Source organism: Schistocerca nitens, chromosome 4 (assembly GCF_023898315.1).
Source record: "Schistocerca nitens isolate TAMUIC-IGC-003100 chromosome 4, iqSchNite1.1, whole genome shotgun sequence".
In the NCBI taxonomy this organism is placed as follows: Eukaryota; Metazoa; Arthropoda; class Insecta; order Orthoptera; family Acrididae; genus Schistocerca; species Schistocerca nitens.
This window is the reverse complement of record NC_064617.1, coordinates 746,458,793-746,478,100: the sequence shown is the minus strand read 5'-3', so window position 1 is coordinate 746,478,100 and position 19,308 is coordinate 746,458,793. Positions and strand designations below refer to the sequence as shown.

The window sequence follows — 19,308 nt, the reverse complement described above, 5'->3', positions numbered from 1 at the left end:
GTGGATAGGACTGAGGAGAGATTTCTTAGTGCCATCACAGACTGTAACTGGCGGTGAGTACCCCGGAATAGTTTCTTCAAGCTGTTGACCGCCAGCCACAACAAAAAAGTTGAGTTAGTAGCAGATAAGTAGTACTGCTAATCCTAAGTGTTACCTTTAAGCGCTTATCCGTGTGCAACATTTGGTACTTTCTCGGCTAGCTCACCAATACCTTACGCTTATTTACTATTACATCTCATTGTTCTCCACCTGAGAGTCGATGTCCACCCTCTGGAGATTGTTGTTGCGTTGCATATAGGCATGTCTGCCATGTCGTATCCGCAGGTAGTGTTCATGTGTTGTTTTTCAGATACTGTTGGTCAAAGGTTTTAGTTGTGCCCGTTGTTCTTCGTCTCTTTTTGCTGTGTATATATATATATATATATATATATATATATACGTCTGTTTCGGTGTAATAGAAGTGTTGTTGTTGTTGTGGTCTTCAGTCCTGAGACTGGTTTGATGCAGATCTCCATGCTACTCTGTCCTGTGCAAGCATCTTCATCTCCAAGTACTGTTCACGTACTGTCTGCAGAGGAAGACAGCGTGTTCTGGGGAACCTACCTCCCTATATGCGCATGTAGATGTTTGTCTCAGACTCAAGAGGTTAAAGTGTGTGGGATAAGGTCCGTGGCCGGTTACGAAATGTATCATATCGCGGCTGGGATCGATACCTTTCATTCTCTACCGCTCTCTTACATCAGGGAGGAAACTGTGCAGACTACGTCCCTTATCACTTACATTCCACTCACCTTGCCATGTATCCAAACGCCAACTTTTAAGGTGACATGTGGTAATTTAAGACATGCTACTCAATGACCTCTGAATATCCAATGGCAATTTGGACCCCACCGACATTCTGCGAGGGTAGGACAGGCCAGTATTTAATAACTTCTAATTGGAAACCTCACTCGCAACGTTGTATTCCTGCGACATATCGAATAGGGGACTAGTCGACGAACCACTGTGGCCGTAGCTCGAGGCGAACGCTACCGTACTTTTCCAATTAGAGTAAGTGTTCAAGCGTAGTACCGCCGACTTCAGTGCATTTAGTGAACCGCAGTTCAAATGACTGTACACGGGACACAAGCATTTCTGCAGGAATGTCAGCACAGGTGTTTCTGGTGCTGTCGACCATGTTTTCACAACGTGTTGGCACTTGTTGGGATACCTAATCTTTAAAATATTCCCATAGAAATAAATCTGGCGTCAAATCCGGCGCCCTAGTGGGCCAATTAATAGACCACTTCTTCCGATCCACCATCCAGTGTAAACACGGTCTAACGCCTGGCATGCTTCAATTGGGTAACGCGCTGGGCAACCGTCATGCTGAAACCACATACGTTGTCGAACGTTTAGGGCAACATCCTGGATGAGTGTCAGCAGTTCCTTTTCCAGAAAAGTTCGATATTTGCGTCCATTCAACGTGCCGTTGATAAAATACGGAACAAAGAGTTTGTTTCCCCACGATGCAACATTATACGTTACCCGACCAAGGACGTTGCTGGACAACTTGCCATAACCAGTGGAGAGTGCCTAGACTCCAGTAATGCATGTTACGCCGGTCAACGTTAGCATGATTTGTGAGTGTAGACTAATCGGAAAACAGTACCGCTGGCAAAGAACGTGGAAGTCGTTCGCATTTGTTGATGTGACCATCCACAAGAAACTGCCCGCTTATGGAAATCGAGGCCATGGAGTTCTTGGTGCAGTGACATGAGGTATGGATGATACTTATGAGGATAAAGTATTATGACAATACTCCATACGGACATACCGGGGCGCTTATCCGTCGCCCGTGGTGCACTGCCGCTAGTACAGCTGTTACACCGGTTTCATGAGCTCCTCCTGATGCACGTTTGCTTCGTTTTTTTTTTCTTTTTTTGCTAGTGTACATGCTGCCAACAGACGTAAAGGCGTTAGCAACCTTGTAAAGAACGAACGAGAGCGAGCTGTCTCTGGCAAACAAGGCAACAGAATCCTCAACGTTTCTCCTGTATTCTCCTTAAATAAGGATCATTTCAGTTTTTGCTGCTGTGGTTGCAACATTCATCATCCACTTGCACGTCTGTTCTCCAAATGAGAAATAGGTGTGCAGGCAATAAACACTGCGCAAGTATTGTACTGTTTGGGGCCGCTAACTGTTCTACTTCTGCACGATACGTGGGCTCCGGTCACAGCGTATCGCCTGTTGTGACACCTCGTAGTTCGCTACACGTCCACGGTGGCGTGTCGAGTAGTCCCCTGTTCGATATGTCGGAGAAGTACAACGTTGCGAATTGGGTTTCCAATTACAAGTTATGAAATACTAGCCTGTCCTACTTTCGCAGCGCTGAGATGGTTTCCAACGTGCCATTGGATAACCAATGGCCGTTGAGTAGCATGTCGTAAATTACGATTGTGTACCCACTTCTATTCCTCCGATTACTGCGCCTTCTGCAGCGAAATGAAGAAAATGCTAAAAAAAACGTATGTAGATTTTGTCGTAGAACAGTACTCTGCAATATTAAACAGGAGTTCCCATTGAAGATTTCAAAATTGCCACCCACACAAAGGGGTGGGTGGTGGGTCGAGTGTGGTATCGTAGGAAGTCCCCCTCCGAGGCAGACAGATTGAGATTATAATTTCTTTTTGATCCGATGTATATTTTTCGAGATATTTCTATGTCTACATTTAAAATGAACAAAATGTATGGAACCGGAATAGGAATGGAAACATGTGGTATAATTAAGAAACAAGGTGTCCATTATGATGAAGAGTGGCAGTTTATTTGATTTTGGCTGTGGAATTGACACCGATATTCACAAACAAAGCCGTTAAGTTTTACAGCACCTTCATACGGCCCACAAGGCACAGGAATTTTAAAACTCTTTCACATAAAAGCAAATTCACCAAGTGCCCCTTAACTATGAGAAACAAACTTCTATATATTCCACCTTCATATACCAACAGTCCCAAGATCGCATTATAGATACATGAATGCATGTCATAATGGCTCTGAGCACTATGGGACTCAACTGCTGAGGTCATTAGTCCCCTAGAACTTAGAACTAGTTAAACCTAACTAACCTAAAGACATCACAAACATCCATGCCCGAGGCAGGATTCGAACCTGCGACCGTAGCGGTCTTGCGGTTCCAGACTGCAGCGCCTTTAACCGCACGGCCACTTCGGCCGGCGAATGCATGTCATAGATGTATGTTATGTTCGAAATAACAAAGGACAGGTAATGTAGGATTCTTTGACCGGTATATTCCATGTTTACACAACATGACAGTTATGTCAAATTTGGCCAAGAATTGCCACTGACTAAGATCTGACAGCAATTACATGCACAACAACCTGTGTTGTATGTGATAGGAGAGATTTCATATCCTATTGTATTATCTTGACACACACACAGACACACACACACACACACATAGACACACACACACACACACACACACAGATAGAGAGAGAGAGAGAGAGAGAGAGAGAGAGAGAGAGACGGGTAATGTAAGTAGACTTACATTTCTGCTACTATATATGCGATTTTCATGTTGTAGAAATCGATGTACATATTGTTTAAGGTGCCACTGACTTACACATCCAAATATCGGTTTTGCAAATAAACGTTTGAATTGCACTACATGGTGTTTTGAAGATGTATTTTAGTAGAAACACAAGAAATAATTAACTTAATTACGCTTTGATATGTAGATCTAACCTTGTTTTTGAGAGACATGTGCAGTGGCGTTTCGACGCACATACTCACGAAAAGAAGCACATGTGTACTACAGGTGGTATTTATCCTATAATCCACTGCAAGCAAGACCATAAATCGGTAAGCAGGGTAGATGACAGCACTTTTCAGACCCACATTCGTCTTAGCAAACCACAAAATATTCTATAAACTGCAACTATGAATAAATTCGCTAACCATATGGGCTGTCATTCCACAGGTAATTTCACATATTACTATATGTACATCATTGGAGAAATTTTGACAGTACAACACTATCTCATTGACACCTTGCGTCCTAGTGTGTTGCCTCTCTTGTGAAATTATCCTGGCGCCAATTCCAGCAGGACAATGCTCGTTCAAACATGGAATTTTACTTATGAACAATTTTTGTGTGGTTGAGGTATTCCTATGGCCATAAAGGTCCCTGCACGCGTCCACAACAGAAAGTGAGGCAATTCTGTCTCTCTTCCACTGTTCGGTTACAACTGTTGTGGGCCGACTTTTCTCGGGAGAGGATCCTACAGATTTATGACACCCTTCCCATATGTATTAGTGTATGCATCCAGGCTGGAGGAGTTGCAACGCAGTACCGATAAGTGAGGCTTATAATCCCGAGTTCTTAGTAAATTTGACTCGATTTTATACTGACTGAATAACATCACTTCTCTCCGAACCTGTGAAATTGCAGTTCGTTTTCCTCTTGCCTTCTGGGCACTTGGTCGCTTGGATGTGGGTGTAGAATTTATAAAAAAAAATTGCAAGTGGGCCCTGTCTCTGACATACATTAATTAATCACTGTAAAAAACAGTGAAATGGTAGTCCTACTACTGCTAATACTAAATGAGGAAACAATTGTAATCACTTTGCTTTATTCTGATAAAATGATGCACAAATAATTGAGACGATTTATTCTAATAAAGTGGTGCACAAACAACTGCAAACAATGAAAATACTAATATAAAGCATCTTGGAAGATCAGACAAAGGGGAGAGGGGGGGGGGTTAAGGTTCTAATAATCGCGCAAGTGAAGTGATCACAATTGCGAAGTGGCTAATGATCCTCATGCAGTCAATTGAAAACCAAATAGTACTACACGAGGGAATACTTGGTACCTACGGTCAGTGTTGGTAGCAGACTGTTCACTGAAATAAAAATTCCAGTCTTCGGAGTGAAATTTGAAGTTATTTGAAGGTTGTGAAGTGACTTTAATCGCCTTGTGATTGCGACCAGATTTCACAGTAATGCTGAAGGTGGAGGCTGCAGAATCCGTCAAAATCAGCCCAAATGTCCCTACACCAGCTCTGATGGCAGTAGCATCTCTTCCATAGTCGCTGGAGAAGACTCCGATGAAGAAGTTGAAGGTGAAGTGATTTTTGATAGGATGTTTTCTACAAGGAAATATTGCACTGCCGCATTTTACGACTCTTACTGAATTCTGGTAGACTAGGCTTCGTGCATTCTAACTTCTGACCTATAGAATTGCTTCTTAGGACACGCCAGTACCCTTCTATGGGCTGTCCGCTGTTCACTTGCCCAGTAACATGTGACACTTTACACAGAAGAAAGTTGTCTCACTCTCTCTCCATCTCTCTCTCTCTCTCTCTCTCTCTCTCTCTGACCAATGAGGCGGCCCTCATTGGCGCAGTCGAACTTTTCTGTTTAGCCGCTTAAATTGTTTATGTGAGTTAATCTTTCTGACTGTTATATTGAGTAAACATTTAGTTTCTTGCTCACACTTCGAACAGTGTCTCACAGTCCCAAAGGTCCTAGACTGTGGATCCCCATTCTCTTTCCTTTACGTCCATTTGTGGTATCCAATGCTTTTGTGGAGAAAAACAACAGCTTTATATTTTTGTTCATGATAGTGCCTTCTCCTAGAAAATTTCTCCCCTCCCACTCTCCATGGCTGTAAATTGTTTGGCGGCAGGGAGATTCAGCACCACATGGGATCTCATCTGTGTCCATCCACGATGCTTGGACATCCCAATGCGGAAAATGGAAAAGACCTTTATGGCTCGTGGGCTCTTGATCTGCGCCCCCCCTCAGGTGCCCTTCTGCGAAAAGGCTTGGGATGAGGGGGCCTATTTTCACTATCCTGGCAACCCCGTACTTTGGCACTGCACACAATGCTTCCAGCATCCTCTCATTTATATAAGACACGAAAATCTAAATCGAGAGTAACTGAGATGTAAGGCTACATTATTAAGTTGCCAAAAAGGAGTAAGACTGTGGATTATCATATTCTTTGATGTCGATTTTATGTTACGAATAGATGGCTGTTTCATTGTGAATTTACGTACGTTACGTGACTGTTCCTGGGAAACCTGCAATTATAGATAGAGGGATGTAAGGAGAAATGTTACGGCCCATGTACCATCATGTGTCATTTCCTCTTAGTACCTTGTTGACGTAATACCTCTGAAACAGGTAGCCTTTGGCAATAACAATTTTAGTTAATAACAACGCAGACTGCGTAAGATATTAGATCTCTGTAATAGGGCAATAAAAACAGGTAGGCCTTGATTAATAAAGAGTTTCAGCTAACTCAAATTATGAAACAGCTCGTGATTTAATGAAGAAGGGAACATGCAGGCTTTCAATAATAACGTTCTCAGTTACGTAAAATTACCAAATACGAACAGGCAGCCGTTCAATAATATCAGCTTCAGTTAAGTAAAATTGCCAAATGCTAACAGGCAGACAGTCAATAATAACAGTTTCAGTTAAGTAAAATTAGCAAAGAGGAAACAGATCTTATTTAGTAACAGCTTCAATCAAGTAAAAGAGAAAAATGGCAGGCCTCTTTAACAACAGCTTCAGTTACGTAAAATTACCAAATAGAAAACAGGCTGACCATCAAAAAAATGGTTCAAATGGCTCTGAGCAGTTTGGAACGTATCATTTGAGGTCATCTGTCCCCTAGAACTTAGAACTACATAAATCTGACTAACCTAAGGACATCACACACGTCCGCACCCGAAGCAGGATTCTAACCTTCGACCGTAGCGGTCGCGCGGATCCAGACTGAAGCGCCTAGAACCGCTCAGCCACAACGGCCGGCCAGGCAGACCTTCAATGACAATAGCTTCACTTAAGTAAACGTACTAAATACAAAACATGCAGGCCTTCAATAATAACATTTTCAGTTAACTAAAATTACCAAATACCATCAGTCAGGCCTTCAATAATAACAGCTTCAGTTAAGTAAATTACCAAACAGAATAAGAGCAGTGAAACTTCCTGGCAGATTGAAACTGTGTGCCGGACCGAGACTCTAATTCGGGGCCCTTGCCTTTCGCGGGCAACTGCTCTACCAACTGAGCTACCCAAGCACGACTCACGCCCCGTCCTCACAGCTTTACTTCCGCCAGCACCTCGTCTGCTACCTTCCAAATTTTACAGAAGCTCTCCTGCGAACCATGCAGAACTAGCACTCCCGGGAGAAAGGATATTGCGGAGACATGGCTTACCCACAGCCTATGGGAAGTTTAGAAGGTAGCAAACGAGGTACTGGCGGAAGTAAAGTTGTGAGGACGGGCGTAAGTCGTTCTAGGGTAGCTCAATTGGTAGAGAACTTGCCCGCGAAAGGCAAAGGTCCCGAGTTCGAGTCTCTGGCCGGCAGACAGTTTTAATATGCCAGGAGGTTTCATATCAGCGCACACTCCGCTGCAGAGTGAAAATCTCATTCTGGGAACATCCCCTAGGCTGTGGCTAAGCCATGTCTCCACAATATCCTCTCTTTCGGGAGTGCTAGTTCTGCATGGTTCGCAGGAGAGCTTCTGTAAAGTTTGGAAGGTAGGAGACAAGGTACTGGCGGAAGTAAAGCTGTGAGAACGGGACGTGAGTCGTGCTCGGGTGGTTCAGTTGGTAGAGCACTTGCCCTCGAAAGGCAAAGGTCCCGAGTTCGAGTCTCGGTCCGGCACACAGTTTTAATCTGCCAGGAAGTTTCGTATCAGCGCACACTCCGCTGCAGAGTGAAAATCTCATTCTAGAAGAAGAGCAGGCCTTCAATAACAACAGTAGGACCCAAAAAATCCAAAACTGTACTGAAGTTGGCGAATCGAAGCTGAAGTTTGCCAGTTCCAGAGGGGTTTCAGAATTCATCACAGCGAAACTGGCTTCAACTCTCTCATCGATGTGCCACGTCCTAGAGCTGGCTGGTGAAGCTAAGCACGAAGGCGGCACTGGAAGTCATCCACGGACTGAAAGTGGCCTCAAATATGCCCAGCGACCACTAGCCGGACTCCGTGCCCAAGCGCTTACCCAAGTGCTCGCCTTAGTCGCCGAGCGGATCTCTCACACTGTCCTTCTCGCTCCGATACCATCCCGTAACTCGACACACCACAACATGCCGCGTCCCTATCAACAACCTCGAGCAAAAGCTCTTAGTGGCCTCAGACCTGAGGGACATCACTTGACGGATAGAGCTAGTGGCGCCAGGAATTCTAGAGGCGCCGCCACCGACTCCGCCACGGCTCACGATGTTTATGGCGTGAAAAATCACTTTAAGTATTCAGTTACGTTATGGGAACAGGATAGAGAATTCAAGTGCGTGGAAGCTATACTGTCTAGGCAGGTAACAAAGACTTTGTCATAACGCGTTGAGAGAGGCACGGAGGGCGGCTGAGATCGGCCGTGTTGCTGAGTAATGCATCACAGGCGGACAGGCGCCCTAGGCCGTCCCGACACTGCCGCCAGGCGGCGCGCCGGCGCAGATTCTGCGGACTGTCGTCGCGCCCCGTTGATGCGCGGCGCTTCGCGGCGGCATCCAGCTGCCAGTCCTACCAGCCCTGAGGTATTAAAGCAATCTGTTCCCGCACCGCGGCGCCTGCCCGCCTCTCAGTCGCGCCTACTGCTGTCCACCTGAGGCCGACTCTCACACAGATCAAGCTGGTTTCCCTAAGGCCTTGTATCGATAAATTGAACATGTTAATACGTGCTTTTTAGATTAAACATTCTTCGACTGTAGAAATGTTATCAGAGAACTGTCGAATCATTCGTAACGATGTTCCCGAATTTACTGCCATCCAGCAAATTCCTCGCGCTCAAATTGTTCTAACGACAGACCTTTTTTTCTCCACCAATTTAGATTGAAAAATGCGTAACTTTTTTTCTGACACCGTGGAATTTTCCCGCTTCAGTCTCTATAGTTTCATGAACTTGCGATAGGTGGGGCGCTCTATGTAGCCTTCCAGGCAGAGAGCCGTCATTGAGTTTCGTTTCGACCGCAAAGGTGTGCATGCAAATATTCATAGGTGCGTGCGGAATGTTGCGGAGACTTTGTGGAGAAAAGCACGGTGAGTCGTTGGGCGAGGCATCTGTCATCATTGCAACAAAGTGGCGCCAACCTGTCCGATACCTCACGTGCCTGTCGGAAATTTAAAAATTTGTGTTAAGTTCCCGTGTGGCCAAACTGCTGAGATCCGCACGTGGTCCGCAGTCAGCACACGTCAAAGCAGTTCCAATAAGGGCTGCTGCATTTGTTACCGATAGGTCCTAACAGCACGCAAGTATTGCAGAAATGCTTCGGGAACTCAAATGAGAATCTCTCAGGGGAAAGGTGACGTTCTTTTCGAGGAACACCACCTAGAAAATTTAGAGAGCCACTGACTACAGAACGGCTTTACTGCCGCCAACGTACATTTCCTGTGAGGACCACGAATATTAGATAAATTTGGGCTCATACGGAGGCGTTTAGACAGTTGTTGGTTCCACGGTCTGTTGCCAGCTGGAACAAGAATGGAAATGACTAGTAGTGGTACAAAGTACCCTGCGCCAGGCACCACACAGTGGCTTGGGGAGCCTGTATGAAGATGTAGATGCTTCAATTTGAGGAGCAGACCTTAAACTTATGTCGTCCATGTTGAATTGTGCTTTGGAAAATGTTCCTCTTTATGTCATAAAGACATACTAAACAATTATTATTTTTTCCCACTTTTTCCCCACAATTATTATTTTTTCCCACTAGGGCTCCTCGTCAAATAGGTGAGTGGATTACATTACATTTCTGAATATAGAAAATTTTCTGTTTTGAGTTTCATTTCGTTATAAATGCATGCGTTGCACAAAAATATGGAAATACTGCGAGAGATGCGTGCTTGGACATCAGATGCGAGCCAAGCCTGCGGGCGGCACTGACCACGAACTGCACCTGTGTAATGTCCTCAATACGTAGCAAGTGTCAGCCGTGGTCAGAATAATGTTCCGTGTCGTTAAGACTGCATAATGTTGGAAGTAAATGAATCCGAACGTGGGCTGATTGTTGGTTCTTGTATGGTGGGTGCTTCCGTAACATAGGGAACTGAAATGTCTGATGTTTCAAGAGGTACCGTACCTAAGATTTATACCACATACAGGGCAAGCAAAATAACACTTTCTGCCAAGTCACAAGGCAGACGAAAGAGGTCGTAACTGACGATCATTGAAGAGGATTGTGACAGTAAATAAGAAGGCGACAGCTTCAACAGCAACTGCAATACTGAGTGCCACAATCGCGAACCTTGTGATCACAGAAACTCTACGAAGTGATCTAAAGAAGCTGGGATCTACACGTCAAGCTGGAATGCCAAAACCACTTCCGTGATACAAAAGTCCGTGACAGGTGAACGCGGTGCCGAAGACATAAAACCTGGAGAAATGGAAGAGGTCATCCGGTCGGACAAGCCCTTTTCACACTGTTTCCAACATCTGTCGGAGTTCACGTCCAAAGAGTGAAGCATGGCGGGAGTTCAGTGTTGATTTGGGCACCCATATTGCTGCGTACCTGTGCTCCACGGATACTCTGCAAATTCGTGACATTGTCAAGGATCACTTCACCATTTTAGTTGATTATCCTCCCCATGGTACAGTACTGATTCCCCACAGCTGATGCTGTGTCCCAAAACTTATTGTGCTAATATTTTGAAACACTGGGCTTAGTTTCTCTTGTGTTCAATGTTTGAGAAGTTTATCTAATTATTTTACCAAGACTTCTGTTCTGTATTCATACCATGCATGTAGAAGAAAATCCTGGTGGATCGTAATTATTGGCACTCAACTTTTATGGTTGGTCTGTTCTGAAAATTGAATGTTTGGTTTTGTGATTTGATAATTAGTAATGGCAGCTGCAGATGTTCCTTTCAAAGCTAGTCTATCTAATATTGAAATTAATTTAAATATCTTAAAATCCTTTTAAGAGCCGTACTTTCCGAAAATTTCTTAAGGTTTTGGGACAGTAATTCACATAATTCTTTCAAGGCCAAATTGCTATAAAAAAGATAAGTCTTACTTTATTATTTAGTGTTTATTAGTGAAGTCTTGCTTGTGGCTTGGTTCCTATGATCAGTGGCTTAAAAAGTTATTTGTAAAAAAGTAATAGAATAGACCTGTTGCTCATTCATTGGCATGGTTAATATTGTATTCGGTTTGTTAGTGTAATGTTTTCTATAAATAAATGTGAAATGTCAAAATAAAGATGATTCGATTGTCGTGGGTCCGCACTTTCATGTGCCCTTTTCGTTTCCCTCTAATGCCAGGGATTTCAATGGCAGCAGAGTGTGGTTTTGAGCCACAGACCTCAGGATTATGGGCCCAGCACGCTTCGACTGCACCACTCTGCTGACTGAAAGCTCCTTGCACAAGATGAGAAAGAAATAGGACACATCTAAGCGTGGACCCATGATAATCACATCATTTTTCCTTCGACAGTTCGCATTTATTTACAGATTGCATTACACTAACAAACGATGCAAAAGATTGAGCAACACGACTGTTTTTTAAACAAATATCTTTATAGAATAAAAGGTTTTAGCCCCTGATCACACTAACCAAGCCATAAGAACGAATTCAGTCATATATTCAAAACTGCAGGATAATAAGGTAATACATTTCTTAATTATAGAAATTTGACGTTGGAAAATTTCAAAGAATTACTCTTTCAGAAGATTAAGAACAAATCGACATTTACGGCTCTTGCCGGCCGATGTGGCCGAGCGGTTCTAGGCGCTACAGTCTGGAACCGCGCGACCTCTACGGTCGCAGGTTCGGATCCTGCCTCGGGCATGGATGTGCGTGATGTCCTTAGGTTAGTTAGGTTTAATTAGTTCTAAGTTCTAGGGGACTGATGACCTCAGAAGTTAAGTCCCATAGTGCTCAGAGCCATTTGAACCATTTTAAGGCTCTTAAAAGGGTTTTAAAAAATTCAAGTTAATTCCAGTCTTAATCAGACTAGCATTTGAAAGGAACATCAGCAGCTGCCATTGCTAATTACGAAATCACAAGCCAAACATTTAATATTCAGAACAGACCGATCATAAAAGTTAAGTGCCAATAATTACGATCCACCAGGATTTTCTTTTACATGCGTGGTATGAATAGAGAACAGAAGTCTTGGTAAAATAATTAGATAAACATCACAAACATTGGATACAAGAGAAATTAAGTCCAAAGCTTCAAAATCTTAGCACAATAAATACAGCCGGAATAATCTGATTTAGAAAATTTGAAGATTGATCGGAAAATATTGTCCGTTTCAGGACATAATATTTAGCGCAAAAATTAACATAAGAGCTTATAAATAACAGCGTAGGCTAAACAAAATTAACTTAGCCGGCCGTTGTGACCGATCGGTTCTAGGCGCTTCAGTTTGGAACAGGTTCGAATCCTGCCTCGGACATGGATGTGTGTGATGTTCTTAGGTTAGTTAGGTTTACGTAGTTCTAAGTATAGGGGACTGATGACCTCAGATGTAAAGTTCCATAGTGCTCAGATCCATTTAAACCATTTTTGAAATTAACTTACAGAGTACGCTGCTATAGCGAACAGCTCCAAATAGAAAACCAGTCAATAAGTCAACTAGGCTACACAGGCAGAGACTTATTTGGGCCAAACTGCAATTTGTATGGGAAACAGATGATTAACTCTAGGAGGTAGAACTTAATTGCTAGCATTTACAAGTAAGTCTCTCTCCCATGGCACTTATTTTTCAGAAACATCTAAAACAAATTTTGAGGAGCATACACTAGTTAGAAAAATTTCCTTAACATAATTAAAAGATTAAATAATAAATCGAAGAAAATATTCCAAGGCGTTATAAGCAACCACTTAAAGAAACCAGATTTACTACGCAGCTAATAAGCAATTTAACAGCACTACATACCGTTTCATTAAACACTAATGTAACAAAAAAGGGCCTGGTGGCTTACAGGGAAGTACATTGATTTGGAGGCCACCAGATGTGAAGTAATAGACTGCTTGCGACGTAAACAAGTAACAGTAAGGCAAAACTTACTCACTGGCACTTATAATGGCAAGCAGCCACCGTCACACGTGCGAAACAATAACTAAAAATTAAACAGATCAAACTAAAACAGACTAGTAGTGGTTAATAATAATTACCACAGGTGAAAAACTTTTTAGATTCATAAAGCCAGAATTACAGAGGTGGGCATATCGCAGTGCAATCGATATCAACCATTCCTACATCAAGTAGTCGTTATTCCATAATTTCAGCTCAATGCAAAACGCCAGCATCCAAATGCACGCAGCATGGACATAAGGGAAGACAATGCAGCTGAATCACACTGAAGGGCGTAGTGATACCTTCTATGCAGCCACTAGCGGTATACTCGTAAGTAATCAGTCCCCGCATAAACAGAGACAACGGCCCACACAGCTCACGGGCCAACCACAGGCTGTGATGTCCTCTCGCCACGTACCCAGGCACTCCCAAATCCTTGCGCTTCGGCGCGTTTTCAAGACTTAGCGCCGGTGTTACCACACAAGAAACTGAGCGTAATTCATGCCACCTAGTGGGGTGCCAGCAAGTGAAGGGGGAAGAAAAGATGAAATTACGCCGCTACGGATCAAGAAACTTCTGAGTATGTACGTTTGGAGCAGAATGTTAAATGGTAGTGCTTCATGGTCGGTGGGAAGATCGGAAAAGAAGATCGTCGAAGTGTTTGAGATGTTATGCTACTGAAGGATATTGAAAACTATATTGCACTGATAAGATTGGGCTGGTCTCAAATCGGTACCGAAAGATACCGAGGAACCGTCTCCGGGCAACGCTTACGTCGGCGTCTCACTAAGCGGCAACGCTATGGCGTTATAAAGCGCCGTACGCGGTCCGGCTCATAGTCTTTTCACCTCCAGCGAATGAAAGTGTTGTTGAATCTTGTGGGACATCGGGGGTGTTGTTCGCATGTTGAGCTGATGCTGTGTGGTCGGCACAGTGCCACCTCGGACAGAAGCTCAGTGACATTTACAGCGTATGTTGGGAGTGTCACCTGGTAGCACAATTTCAAGCTACTTCTAAACCGAGCGTTGATGTGAAAGTGTTATGTTAGATTATCCAGCTAGTTTTCCGTTAAGATTTCGAGCTGTTTATGAATTGCTGAATGAGGTGTCTGGATTATCTAAAGGTCAATAAGAGCAAAAAAGTATAGAAGGTGCCATTTGTCAGTTAGTCTTGACTCCGCCGTAATCCTGAAAAGAAAGAAGCAAAAACGCTAACCAGCAAATGATGAGCTTAATAGTTTGGGACGCAAACACTTGTCAGCTTCTCGTAGTAATGAACTGCCACTGATTAACCTGCTTAGTGTCTTGATGGTGTTTGTGAACGTTTGTGTTCAAGTTTTATACTGCTAGTGGTGCAGTGAGTTCTCAGATGGTTCACCAATTTGTTCAATATTTAGTTTTAACTCAGTGCCGTTAAGCATCTTAATAACTAATTTTGGTGGTTATTGCTGCAGTGTTTTTTAAAATTATATATGATCAGGCACTTTATTCTTGCTATATGTTTTTAAATATTTTAAATTGTTTTAAGGAAAAAGAAATATTGTTTCTGTTTTGCTTTCGGTTGTTGTTGTTGTTGTGGTCTTCAGTCCTGAGACTGGTTTGATGCAGCTGTCTATGCTACCCTATCCTGTGCAAGCTTCTTCATCTTCCAGTTCCTACTGCAACCTACATCCTTCTGAATCTCCTTAGAGTATTCATCTCTTGGTCTCCCTCTACGATTTTTACCCTCCACACTGCCCTCCAGTCCTAATTTGGTGATCCCTTGATGCCTCAGAACATGTCCTACCAACCGGTCCCTTCATCTTGTCAAGTTGTGCCACAAACTTCTCTTTTCCCCAATCCTATTCAATACCTCATCATTAGTTATGTGATCTACCCATCTAATTTTCAGCATTCTTCTGTAGCACAACATTTCGAAAGATTCTATTCTCTTCTTGCCCAAACTATTTATCGTCCATGTTTCACTTCCATACATGGCTACACTCCATACAAATACTTTCAGAAACTACTTCCTGACACTTAAATCTATACTCGATGTTAACAAGTTTCTCTTCTTCAGACACGCTTTCCTTTCCATTGCTAGTCTGCATTTTATATCCTCTCTACTTCGACCATCATCAGTTATTTTGCTCCCCAAATAGCAAAACTCCTTTATTACTTTAAGTGTCTCATTTCCTAATCTAAATGCCTCAGCATCACCCGACTTAATTCGACTACATGCAACTATCCTTGTTTTGCTTTTGTTGATGTTCATCTTTTATCCTCCTTTCAAGACACTATCCATTCCATTCAACTGCTCTTCCAAGTCCTTTGCTGTCTCTGACAGAATTACAATGTCATCGGCGAACCTCAAGGTTTTTATTTCTGCTCCATGGATTTTAATACCTACTCCGAATTTTTCTTTCTTTTCCATCACTGCTTGCTCAATATACAGATTGAATAACATCGGGGAGAGGCTATAACCCTGTCTCACTCCCTTCCCAACCCTTGCTTCCCTTTCATGCCCCTCAACTCTTATAACTGCCATTTGGTTTCTGAACAAATTGTAAATAGCCTTTCGCTCCCTGTATTTTACCCCTGCCACCTTCAGAATTTGAAAGAGAGTATTCCAGTCAACATTGTCAAAACATTTCTCTAAGTCTACAAATACTAGAAACGTAGATTTGCCCTTCCTTAATCTAGCTTCTAAGATAAGTCGTAGGGTCAGTATAGTCTCACGTGTTCCAATATTTCTACGGAATCCAAACTGATCTTCCCCGAGGTCGGCTTCTAGCAGTTTTTCCATTCGTCTGTAAAGAATTCGCGTTAGTATTTTGCAGCCGTGACTTATTAAACTGATAGTTCGGTTATTTTCACATCTGTCAACACCTGCTTTCTTTGGGATTGGAATTATTATATTCATCTTGAAGTCTGAGGGTACTTCGCCTGTCTCATACATCTTGCTCACCAGATGGTAGAGTTTTGTCAGGACTGGCTCTCCCAAGGCTGTCTGTAGTTCTAATGGAATGTTATCTATTCCCGGGGCCTTGTTTCGACTCAGGTCTTTCCGTGCACTGTCAAACTCTTCACGCAGTATCATATCTACCATTTCATCTTCATCTACATCCTCTTCTATATCCATAATATGGTCCTCAAGTACATCGCCCTTGTATAGACCCTCTATATACTCCTTCCACCTTTCAGCTTTCCCTTCTTTGCTTAGAACTGGGTTTCCATTTGAGCTCTTGATATTCATACAAGTGGTTCTCTTTTCTCCAAAGGTCTCTTTAATTTTCCTGTAGGCAGTATCTATCTTACCCCTAGTGAGATAAGCCTCTACATCCTTACATTTGTCCTCTAGCCATGCCTGCTTAGCCAATTTGCACATCATGTCGGTCTCATTTTTGAGACGTTTGCATTCCTTTTTGCCTGCTTCATTTACTGCATTTTTATATTTTCTCCTTTCATCAATTAAATTCAATATTTCTTCTATTACCCAAGGATTTCTACTAGGCCTCATCTTTTTACCCACTTGATCCTCTGCTGCCTTCACTACTTCATCCCTCAAAGCTACCCACTCTTCTTCTACTGTATTTCTTTCTCCCATTCCTGTCAATTGTTCCCTTATGCTTTCCCTGAAACTCTGTGCAACCTCTGGTTCTTTCAGGTTATCCAGGTCCCATCTCCTTAAATTCCCACCGTTTTGCAGTTTCTTCAGTTTTAAGCTACAGTTCATAACCAATAGATTGTGGTCAGAGTCCACATCTGCCCCTGGAAATGTCTTACAATTTAAAACCTGGTTCGTCCGCAGCTCGTGGTCGTGCGGTAGCGTTCTCGCTTCCCACACCCGGGTTCCCGGGTTCGATTCCCGGCGGGGTCAGGGCTTTTCTCTGCCTCGTGATGACTGGGTGTTGTGTGCTGTCCTTAGGTTAGTTAGGTTTAAGTAGTTCTAAGTTCTAGGGGACTGATGACCATAGATGTTAAGTCCCATAGTGCTCAGAGCCATTTGAACCATTTTTTTAAAACCTGGTTCCTAAATCTCTGTCTTACCAATATATAATCTATCTGAAACCTTTTAGTATCTCCAGGCTTCTTACATGTATACAACCTTCTTTCATGATTCTTGAACCAAGTGTTAGTTATGGTTAAGTTGTGCTCTGTGCAAAATTCTACTAGGCGGCTTCCTCTTTCATTTCTTACCCCCAATCCATATTCACCTACTATGTTTTCTTCTCTCCCTTTTCCTAGACTCGAATTACAGTCACCCATGACTATTAAATTTTCGTCTTCCTTCACTATCTGAATAATTTCTTTTATCTCATCATACGTTTCATCAATTTCTTCATCATCTGCAGAGCTAGTTGGCATATAAACTTCTACTACTGTAGTAGCCGTGGGTTTCGTGTCTATCTTGGCCACAATAACGCGTTCACTATTCTGTTTGTAGTAGCTTACCCGCAAGCCTATTTTTTATTCATTATTAAACCTACTCCTCCATTACCTCTATTTGATTTTGTATTTATAACCCTGTATTCACCTGACCAAAAGTCTTGCTCCTCCTGCCACCGAACTTCACTAATTCCCACTATATCTAACTTTAACGTATCCATTTCCCTTTTTAAATTTTCTAACCTACCTGCCCGATTAAGGGATCTGACATTCCACGCTCCGATCCGTAGGACGCCAGTTTTCTTTCTCCTGATAACGACGTCCTCTTGAGTAGTCCCCGCCCGGAGATCCGAATGAGGGATTATTTTACCTACGGAATATTTTACCCAAGAGGACGCCATCATCATTAACCATACAGTAAAGCTGCATGGCCTCGGGAAAAATTACGGCTGTAGTTTCCCCTTCTTTCAACCGTTCGCAGTACCAGCACAGCAATGCCGTTTTTGTTAGCGTTACAAGGCCAGATCAGTCAATCATCCAAACAGTTGCCCCTGCAACTACTGAAAAGGCTGCTGCCCCTCTTCAGGGACCACACGTTTGTCTGGCCTCTCAACAGATACCCCTCCGTTGTGGTTGCACCTACGGTACGGCTATCTGTATCGCTGAGGCACGCAAGCTTCCCCACCAACGGCAAGGTCCATAGTTCATGGGGGGTGCTTTCGGTTAAGATTAGTATTTTGTTTGTAATTTGAAAACCAGAGAACCATTATTAGATAAAATATTAAAATTAAAAGAAAGGCTCTAAGGAAAACAAAATGCTTTCGGTTAAGAATAGTATTTTGTTTTCCTTAGAGCATTTCTTTTAATTTTAATATTTTATCTAATAAGGGTTCTTTGCTTTTCAAATTACATTACCCAATGTGTTTCACTGTCTCTTACCAAGGGGCTTTCGTGTAAGGTGTTCCTTTATTTAAGAGCTTGTTCTGTTGCCTTTTATGTGTGTTTTGCACAAGAGAAGAGTGTGGTCCACTCGATATAGTAACTGATAACTGTCAGAATAGGAAACGTTTGGGATGACGGACGCGGTTGTTCCTCTGCAAAAACTATTGGAAAATGTTGCACACAAGTGGGAATTGTTATCTAATTTAATATTTAGGAGTACATGGTTTAAAGAAATATCGTCGTTCATTTCTGGTGGCCTTTGTTGTTGCTACTCAAATTTCGAAGCTGGCGGTTTACCTTGAAGTTACTTGGTAAAATAAATTTATGAAAATTTTAAGTCTTTTTTTCTGAGTATTTGCGTTTACTACGTTCCAATGCCGAATTCAGTGCATTATCTTAACTGTAAGATAGCTCAATCAGAAGAAATGAGGAAGTATTCTGTAGCATCGCTGAAGAAAGGAACATATGGAAATCACTGATAGAAGAAGGGGCAGGATGATGGGGAATCAGTTAAGACATCACGGGAAAATGGTATTAGGCGGCCTGTGCAGGGCAAAAACTGAAGTCTGAAAAGCACAGTCTGGAAAAAATTGTCCGGAAAACATCCAACCAATAATGGAGGATACAGGGTGTAAGTGCTTCTCTGCAGCGAAGAAATCCGTGGCAGGCTGCACGCAACCTGTCAGAATGATGACTCATAAATATATACACTGGACATTTCTAGAATCACTGTACAAAATGTGAGGGCTGCTAGAGTGAATGATAACAAGCAACTTTCGTACAGCAAGCCTTGTCCACATCCTTGAGCAATCGGAGATAGGCATCATTTAAATGTATTGCACGCCGCCAGGAAGATAGGCAAACAGCCCGTTAGTCAAGTCATTGTGTTAGCAGATGTGCAGGGCTACGTTTTCAGTTATAGTGGAGGACGTCAGGTCGCACATGAGTTACTTAAG

The 19,308-nt window shown here is 42.8% G+C and overlaps 1 non-coding gene across 1 annotated transcript; it reads left to right on the top strand.

Moving 5' to 3' along the window:
- The first annotated feature begins 7,614 nt into the window (after positions 1–7,614).
- Positions 7,615–7,689, top strand: Trnas-cga (transfer RNA serine (anticodon CGA)). Its single transcript has one exon. It is a non-coding gene; the product is annotated as a tRNA-Ser (tRNA).
- The last annotated feature ends 11,619 nt before the right edge of the window (positions 7,690–19,308 follow it).